The 10047-nt window shown below is 35.8% G+C and overlaps 1 protein-coding gene across 10 annotated transcripts in view; it reads left to right on the top strand.

Moving 5' to 3' along the window:
* Positions 1-6953: 6953 nt before the first annotated feature.
* Positions 6954-10047, top strand: part of ppip5k1b (diphosphoinositol pentakisphosphate kinase 1b) — a 38322-nt gene continuing 35228 nt past the window's right edge. For all 10 annotated transcript variants that reach the window (XM_051883165.1, XM_051883164.1, XM_051883160.1 and 7 more), the window contains exon 1: positions 6954-7114. The gene's annotated coding sequence lies outside the window, so the exon portion shown is untranslated. The remainder of the gene's footprint in view (positions 7115-10047) is intronic.

Raw genomic sequence — 10047 nt, 5'->3', positions numbered from 1 at the left:
TTTGATAGGAAAACAATGTAATTTTAGGAAGTTTCACCTCAGGAAATTTTCTGTCAGTACAGAATACAAAATGACCATTGACAAATGTTTCCAGTTTTAACTGTTTTGGCACATACTACCCAACATTGGGTCACATTGACCCAGTGCTAGATAGATATGTGAGGGGGTTCATCATTTGTATTGACTGTAAAAATGACCCAGCAGCTGAGTTACATAAAAACTACCTAGCACCTGGTAAAAACATTAAAAATAACCCAATAAAATGACCCAACAGGCTGAACCCATCATAAATAACCTATTAATTACCCAGTTTTTGGTTATCTTAATGTTCGTTTCATCAGACATAATCAACAATGAATGGAAAATGAACCCCAGTTTTCCCTAACCATCATACAATTTTCATTCCAGTATTTCAGTTTACATCACTAATATTTATATATAAGTGTTTCATTTAACTCTATCAAAAAACAGAAAGGGTCATTGCTTTCTTGCCTGTATTTGTTTACAAATAGAGTAGTTAATATCATGAAAGGTACATAGTTTATCAGTCTTTATCATCAGGTGAGCGAGAATATGATGACGTAAATATATGCTTCTGTTTCCTGTGTAGTACAGGCTCTATTGCGGGCCTTTGGTGTGGTATATTTAGGGACACTGGAAAAGCTTGCAAGAATCTCTCAACCAAATATCAGTCTGCATCTGATGGTGCTGGAATTTCACAGTTCAAACTTTAAAGTGCTGACTCACCAACAGAAGCTGCTTTTTCTGCAAGTTTTTGAACTGTGAGATACACCTTTAACTCTCATATCCTTATTTGGGAAGAAACTTTCTGTGCCCAATAGGCATTTTGTATTCTTCACATACCCAAACAAGTTGATTATCTTGGCTACTGCAGCTGAACTTGCTCGCTATGGCGTATAAATTCAGCAAAACAATGTGATGGAATCCATCACCCATTCTTAGGTTATATATGGTCAGGAAATGGGAAATTATATTGTTTTATGAACACTGTCACAGGAAGTGTGATAAGACTGGGTAATTATGTAATAGGCAACTGTACCTCGGCCAACATTTCAGACATTTAACAGAGCAGAGTAGAAGTTACGCAAAAATTGCTTGGCTACATTTTGAATGTTTTCTTCAGACTTAAAGGGTTAGTTCACCCAAAAATGAAAATAATGTCATAAATTACTCACCCTCATGTCGTTCTACAGCCGTAAGACCTTCATTCATCTTCTGAAAACAAATTAAGATACTGTTGATGAAATCCGCTAAGTGAGGCCTCTATTGAGAGCAAAGCCATTCAAACTCTCAAGGTCCATAAAGGTACTAAAACATATTTGAAACAGTTCATGTGAGTTCAGTGGTTATATCTTAATATTATAAAGTGACGAGAATACTTTTTGTGCGCCAAAAAAACAAAATAACAACTTTTCAACAATATCTATATGGGCCGATTTAACTATTTGTCTTCTAAAAATTGCCATAGAAAACGTTACCCACAGGTACTTACAGCCGCATCTATAATGTTCTAAAAAGGGACCTCCAATGAGCTGGTACACCTCATTACACATGCAACATATACAAAGCCTGCGATATATTCACATGTGTGAACTATAAACCATATAAATTTAATTACCTGGAAAACCCTGGACGGGTCAAACGAAAACATATTGTGTCTGGTCACACAAGCTGTTCTTGTTGATTCTCATACTAGCACATTGTTGCTCTGTGTAGCTACTTTACGAATCTTACAACCTTAGAGGTCTCTCAAGTGACCATTCAGGTTTATTTCAAAATATATTCTGTAAGCCAGTGAATTGCAGGTATTGTCTGGGCTTAGGGGTGAAAAGTTGACCCTTATAACATGCTTAGTTAATAACTGTTGTAGTTTACTGAAGGGGTAAGTTCATTAGGGACAGGATTTTACACGTCCCTGGAGGCTAGTTAACAGTCATGAACAGGTAAAGTGGTGACATCATCTAAATTGCAATATCAATAGTATATGTGTTGTACTGCAGGTTTAAATGCTCTTGAATGTGTCATTTGGAGTTGGATTACTAGATTCTTTTTTTTATTATTTTATAAATTGTACTACAGTTTATTCTATTTTATATATTATATATATATATATATATATATATATATATATATATACATATATACATACATACACACATATATATATGTGTATGTATGTATGTATATATATATATATATATATATATATATATATATGTGTATATATATATATATATATATATATATACCGATCAGGCATAACATTATGACCGCCTTCCTAATATTGTGTTGGTCCCCCTTTTGCTGCCAAAACAGCCCTGACCCGTCGAGGCATGGACTCCACTAAACCCCTGAAGGTGTGCTGTGGTATCTGGCACCAAGATGTTAGCAGCAGATCCTTTAAGTCTTGTAAGTTGCGAGGTGGGGCCACCATGGATCACACCACAGATTCTCGATTGGTTTGAGATCTGGGGAATTTGGAGGCCAAATCAACACCTCAAACTCGTTGTTGTGCTCCTCAAACCATTCCTGAACCATTTTTGCTTTGTGGCAGGGTGCATTATCCTGCTGAAAGAGACCACAGCCACCAGGGAATACTGTTCCCATGAAAGGGTGTACATGGTCTGCAACAATGCTTAGGTAGGTGGTACATGTCAAAGTAACATCCACATGGATTGCAGGACACAAGGTTTCCCAGCAAAACATTTCCCAAAGCATCACACTGCCACTGCCGGCTTGCCTTCTTCCCATAGTGCATCCTGGTGCCATGTGTTCCCCAGATAAGCGACGCACACGCACCCGGCCATCCACGAGATGTAAAAGAAAACGTGATTCATCAGACCAGGCCACCTTCTTCCATTGCTCCGTGGTCCAGTTCTGATGCTCACGTGCCCACTGTTGCCGCTTTCGGCGGTGGACAGGGGTCAGCATGGGCACCCTGACTGGTCTGCGGCTATGCAGCCCCAATATCTGCGATGCACTGTGTATTCTGACACCTTTCTATCAGAACCAGCATTAACTTCTTGAGCAATTTGAGCTACAGTAGCTCAAAAGCTGAATTTTCAGCATCATTACTCCAGTCTTCAGTGTCACATGATCCTTCAGAAATCATTCTAATATGCTGATTTGCTGCTAAAGAAACATTTCTTCTTATTATCAATGTTGAAAACAGTTGTGCTGCATAATGTTGTTGAAAAGCTTTAAAAGATGTCATTCAGACCATCATGACACAGTATTTTATTGTTCACAGCAGGAGCCCTGCTTGCAAATCGGCATGTTTGCTCAAGTGCCTCTCTAAAATGAAAGCGAGAAACACATATTCATCAGAGTGAACATGCTGGATTGCTTATTCTGCAGACCAACTGTGGAAAGAAATGGAAAACAGTAGCGTTTTCTTTGAGGTGACAAATTTCAGGCCTGTCAAGGACTGCTGATGCTTCAGTTTTCTGTTTGGGATGAGGGTCATCATGGGATAGGAAAGTTTTTAGTTGCTAATGTTCACAAATTACTGAAATATGGTTTAGAGCCTCTATATCTGCTCTAATTGTGATACATGTAGTTCTTTTAAATATACTAATATAATTTACTAAATCATAAAATTAGGGATCCTTGGCCTCCTAGTTGTACCTGATGTAATTGCAGAGGGACCGTACATTTTATAAATATATGTCTTATAAGTAATTACATAAAACAAATTGCCACAGAATTGACGATTTTGCTGAAAATTCAATCATACTTGATTGCTCTCAACATTAATTACAATAATGAGCATATTTTCTCCTAGATGTTCCTTGAGGATCGTTTGAAATATGTTGGGAGTCCAGTACTCAAAAAATGTTGAGAAACGCTGGCATAAAGGACACAGTGTAAGAGGTGAAGTGCACTAATAGCCTCTAAACTGGTCATAAAATGAAGAGATACACTGTTTCAAATCATGTCACGAATGGTAATGTTAGACCTCGACAAACCACCAAAACTAATATTTGTGTAATCTCTTTGATTAATTCTTGTTCTTTGGTTAATGTTTTGAATATAGGCCTATCTTCGCATTTAGCTTCTGGCAAATGAATAATGGAAACTGATGATTCATAGTGCAAAAATATACTTGCTGTCTGCTTCATGTCTTAATTTGGCTGCCCTGAAAATATCTGAAATGTTTAGAGACTATATAATGGTTGATTCATGTTCTGACATCTCAAGCTAAAAAAAAAGATCATATTTAAAATGATTCATTATTATGCTTTGATTGGAATCAAAAGTTTTTTTCATCATATTTTGAAACCTGTGGTGAACCTAATGACATGTGATCACATGCTGTAATGAGTCACACACACTGATTGTCCTCTTTGACCCCAGCGCAGGTCTTGAACCCAAACTCTCATCACTCAGCCCAATTTGATGCAGGGCCTGGATTTGAACAAGCTCGCATTGACTCACTTCCCATTTCGCCTGCTCAAGAGGGTATTGACACAGCTTTTCGGCGTCAGTTAGGGGGGGAAAGGAGTCTTTTTACTGGGTTTCATTTAAATGAATGGAGGCATTATGGAGATGTCACAGCCACGGACCCCTACTGCTGTAAATGTGCATTCAGTGGTCAACTGACGGGTTACAGAGAGGTTATTTTTTAAACTTATGTATTAATATAGATGAATTACTGTCAGAATCTTTAAAATTAAAATTATTTCCTAAGCTAATTGCTTAGGATTTACACAATTCAGTTGATTAATTTATTATTTTGCCTTTTTATAAACTTCATATTTTATTTAATTTAATTATTAGAAATAAATAATATATAGACAGTTAATATGGCTTATGGACATTTATATTTACAGTAGCACACTAAAGTAATTTGCATATATCGATTCTTACATGGCAAAGCCATTAAAATATATCATTATTGATGTACAGAGTCATATACAGTACATTTTACAGTATGCAATTTAAATATTGTATTTTTAAGTAAAATTATTACCTAGGCTAGTTATGTAGGGTTAATACAGTTAAATAATGAATTTATTATTTTAATAATTAATTAATTAATTAATTAATTAATTATTATTATTTACAATTTTATATTTAATTTTATAATAATTTATTTGTATTATAAATAATATGAAGATAGTTAATATTTGACATTTATACTAACAGTGGCATTCTAATGTAGGGTTTACACAATTTATTTATTAATAATTTTAATTTGTTTATTATAGTATTACTCTCTTAAATGGTTTTATATTTATTTGATTGTAGTAATTTAGTTTTATTCTTTAAAAAAAAAAATAAAAAAAAACCCAATAGTTGGACCATATATTTTAGACTCATATTTTTGGAACAATATCTAATGTGAAAAGCACTAAATACTTGTCCACATTTCAATGACCATTTTGTTTCGTATTTTTCCATCAGAGACACTTATCTATGGCATCAGAAACATTCTGTGGACTCTGGAGAGACGTCAGTTCATCTCAGTGGAGCCAGAGCTGCTCTCTTAGTCTGGGCATCATTTCAAAATCACAAGCAGGATGACTGTGTGTGTGTAGGTGTGTTTTTCCTATTTATCTGAACACTGATACACTGTAATACTTAAGAACATAAAAATCTCTCATGTACCGGTGTTGTGCCGAATTCTGACCCCTGCAAAATTATTACCCCCCTAGTATTGGTAGGTTTAGGACTAGGTGTGGGGGAGGAATTAGGATTATGGGTCCGGTTAGGATTAGGCAATCAGGTAACGACTTCAATGAAGGGGGTAATAATTTGTCAGGGACTCGAAATTTGGCACAACACCGGCATATGCAGTGACTGAACATGTATGTAAATAAGACATTGCTGTCTTTGAACTGAAGTCAAACTGCTTTGGAATATATATATTTATAACAGATGTAAATTGTACAAAAATTGTACAAAATACGACCTGAATAGAATGAAACCAGGGGTTCCCTCAGGCATTTCTAGTGAAAAGCTATTATTTTGCTATGTATTTCTGCATTTTTTTTTGTAGTAAGCGTATAGAGTACCTCAGGGATGACGTGTTTTTGTAGGCCAATCCGGAAGTTAGCGGCGCACGGGTTCCCTCGATCGAAAACCTATGCATTTTTCCCATAGACTTTTGGAAAATTGCAAAAAATAAGCTCTGTGTTTAACAAAGGGTTATGACACTTACACGTTTTGTCTATCAAGATAATCTTTACAAATTAACACAACATTTATACATTTTGAAGCCTAAATAAAGTCGTCAGATATAAAAAGCTAACAGTTGGCTATAAACGGACTACAGCAAAAAACAACTTTATTTAAAAAACATGCTCGCTGATTATGATCTGCGCTGTGTATGAATACTTATCCACTTTTTCATGAGAAATGCTGTCCAAATGACCTGTTTGTCATGATAACGTCTAAAGTCCCCGCCAAAGGAAGTAGTCCCTTTTAGCAACTTGTTAGCAACCGCTGTTTTTAAGACACAATAAAGGTTTAAAAAATCACAAGCGAGTTATAACTGATGTGTTTTATGTCATAGATCAAAACGTGAAAATATTTAGAGGCTTTGTTAACCACAGACCTTATTTCAGGCGATTTAGCAAAAACCCATAGACTTTAGGGCGATGGAACCGGAAATCCTAAAATGCTAACTCGCTTCCGGGTTTTGCCTACAAAAACACGTCATCCCTGAGGTACTCTATTTGGAGAATATGGTATTTTCGCGGTTACTATGATAATTTTAAAGGGTGAGACTGTACTGTCAGTGTGATTTAAAACAGTATATAAGGCCTCTAAATTATCAACATTTTCAAATCTTTGTGTACAACGGGGTTTTCAGCAATCTACTACATGTCTTCTCTCGTCTGATTGATAGTTCATACTTTTTTTAGTATTATTTCATTTGTCAGGCCTTACAGGGTTAAATGAAAGACATTGTTTCGCCCGTCCTGTAGGTGGCAGTCATGTGTCTGAAGTTTCGGTGTCCCAGAGCACGAAAGACAGCGCTTGTCAAATGTTTTCTGAAGGTAAATTTACGCGGCGGAGCCCTAGTTTCGCACTGACAGCAGACGAGGAAGTCAAACACTGTCCGCCACCGAGTTCCTCTTTCAAACAAGTAAGTATCCTTCAGTATGGACCCTGAAATATCGCAGTCGTTTCTGTTTATCGTTTAATACTATATAAAGTTAGTGTTTGTAGAGATAGTCTGCTGCTTGAGTTTATATGAAGTCGTTTGAGTGATGGAGCGCTGCAACACTCGTTTGACTTGTCATTCGACAGATGCGATGAGAGGAAGACAGTTCGTTTTGCTCAATATAATCACTCATTTTGTGTCTATAACTCACTTTTGTCTTATATCTTGTCCTTTTACTGGTTATTATGTTACACTGCATAGAAACAGATACATATTTCTGTCAGTTATGAGGTGCGACTTCTTTTTCTCATTGGTCCATCATGCATTCATCCACCCACCATCAGCATGGCATCCAGGCTCTGTGTTCCCTGGCCTCTTGTGACCACTTTTAAGGCAGTGTTAAATTGCAGCCATCAGTTTGACAGCTGAAGATCTGAGTCTCCACACTCTGTTGATCATGCTGTGTTTGCATGACATGCTTGTTAATTGTGGTTAATTTGTGAGATTGGTACAGTATGTGCCAGTTGCATGCCTGAAAAGTGCCCTGAAAATGCTAACAAATCTCAGTTAATGACCAAAGAAACACTTAAAGTGATAGTTAGATAGAATTGCTTCCTGTATGACTTCTGTCTTCTGTGTGATATAATAGGATGTTAAACATAATGTCAAAGTTGCTCTTTTTTTCATTTTGTGATTCTCAGAAGAAAGTCATATGGGTTTGGAATGACATGAGGGTGACTAAATGATGAAAAAAAAAAGGTCATTTTGGATAGAGGGGCCGGTATGCTTTGCCAGATGTTCCTAGTTTGATCCTACCCCCAGCAAGTTTAGGATATTTATTTATTTAGTAGTATAATAGTATATTAGCAAGGATTCTTACTATAGACTCTGACCCCTGGTTTCATAGACAAGACTTAAGCCTAGCCCCAGACTAAAATGCATGTTTGAGCTGTCTATCTGAAAGCAACTTGCACTGTTATATCTTAAAATATGTCAGTGCCATTGTTTTGTCTCAAGATGCACATCAGTAATGTTTTTTTCTAAGGCACATTTATAAAAGCTACTTAAGGCCTGGTTTCACAGACAGGGCTTAGCCTAAGCCAGGATTAGGCCTTAGTTCAATTAGGATATTTAAGTATCTTTTATAAACGTACACTAGAAAAAAAACATTTCTGGTGTGCATCTTGAGACAAAACAATGGCTCTAACATATTTTAAGATATGTCAGTGCAAGTTTCTTTTAGTTAAAACAGCTCAAACATGCATTTTAGTCTAGGACTAGCTTAAGACTTGTCTGTGAAACCGGGGGTAAATGTCCTAATTGAACTAAGGCCTAATCCTGGCTTAATCTAAACCCTGTCTGTAAACCAGGCCTTAATGATTAACTTGCTAGTTAATTATATACCATTTTGGACCAGTTAGGCAAGTTAGCACTCTTCATATTCTGCAAATGCAAGCACATTTGCTTGTTTCTCAATTTTAATACATTATTAATAATTGTGCAATCTATTAATAATTAGAGTAAAGCATTTACTTTAATATCTGCACATTCTTGCACTTCATTTGCATCAAGAACAAGCTTAAACATGCATAACTTTAAATAAAAAAAATTATTATATTTTTCAAAATGTTAAAAAATATTGTTTGGTCTGCTAAAGTCCTAAACTTTTTTATTATTGTCAACAAAAAAACAAAAATGCAACCCAAAACATTCAAAGCTTTAAATAAATAAATTATATTTTTCAAAATGCTGAAAAATTTGGTTTGATTTGGTAAAATCTATTACATTTGGCATATTTTTGTCAAAAAACTTATATATATATATATATATATATATATATATATATCCCCCCCCCCTTCAAGAAAATAATGTGGTAATATTAGATGAAAAAAATCATATAGTCACGTTCAGTCGTTGGTACACAATTGCAAGGTTGTTGCAGTGCTGCTGTCCTCCTCTATATCTTATTGATAAATGATTTATGACAGAAATAACCTGTTAAATAGTGGCAATCCTCCCAGTCATAATAAGAGCAATTTACAGGATATGATCTCAAAGGTCATTGGCTCTCTCTGCAAGTATCTATTGGACTGCTAGATTCATCATCATAGGATCATGTTGGCATGTTAATACGTTCTGGCCTCTGATTTGTTTCCTATGACGTTAGATGGAAATTGGCACCGAGTTGCTCTGATTTGGAAACAACAGATGCCTTGAAGGGACAATTCACCCCAAAATGAAAATTCTGACGCCATTTAGTCGTCATGGTCATTTTGTTCCAAACCTTTTTGACTTTTTTTTTTTTTTCCTGTGGAAAAGAAACTGTTTTTGTCCATACAATGAAAGTTAATGGGGTCCAAACACAAATTTTTGACTAGGGATGAAAAGGTTACTGCTTTGTCGATAAACCAACCACAATAAAATTCTTGACCGTTAGTATTAATAGATTAATTCACTTTCCAATTAAAATTTCAGGATAAATTACTCACCCCCATGTCATCCAAGGTATTTAGATATTTCTTTCTTCAGTCGAAAAGAAATGAAGGTTTTTGAGGGAAAACATTCCAGGATTTTTCCCCATATAGTGGACTTCAATGGTCTCCAAACGGTTGAAGGTAAAAATTACAGTTTCAGTGCAGCTTCAAAGGGCTTTAAACGATACCAGACGAGGAATAAGGGTCTTATCTAGCGAAACGATCGGTCATTTTCGAAAAAAAAATTGAAATGTATATGCTTTATATAAACAAATGACCGCCTTCCAAGTGGTTCCGCCAAAACTGTACTTTCGTATTCTTCAAAAAGCTTACGCTGTATGTCCTACGCCTTCCCTATTCAACTTACGGAACGAACACGGCGACAGTTACGTTTTTTCCGTAAGTAGAATAGGTAAGGCGTAGGACATACAGCGTAAGCTT

Source organism: Ctenopharyngodon idella, chromosome 24, assembly GCF_019924925.1.
Source record: "Ctenopharyngodon idella isolate HZGC_01 chromosome 24, HZGC01, whole genome shotgun sequence".
NCBI classification, from domain to species: domain Eukaryota; kingdom Metazoa; phylum Chordata; class Actinopteri; order Cypriniformes; family Xenocyprididae; genus Ctenopharyngodon; species Ctenopharyngodon idella.
Note: the sequence above shows the minus strand (reverse complement) of the source record. Positions and strands in the feature narration are given on the sequence as shown.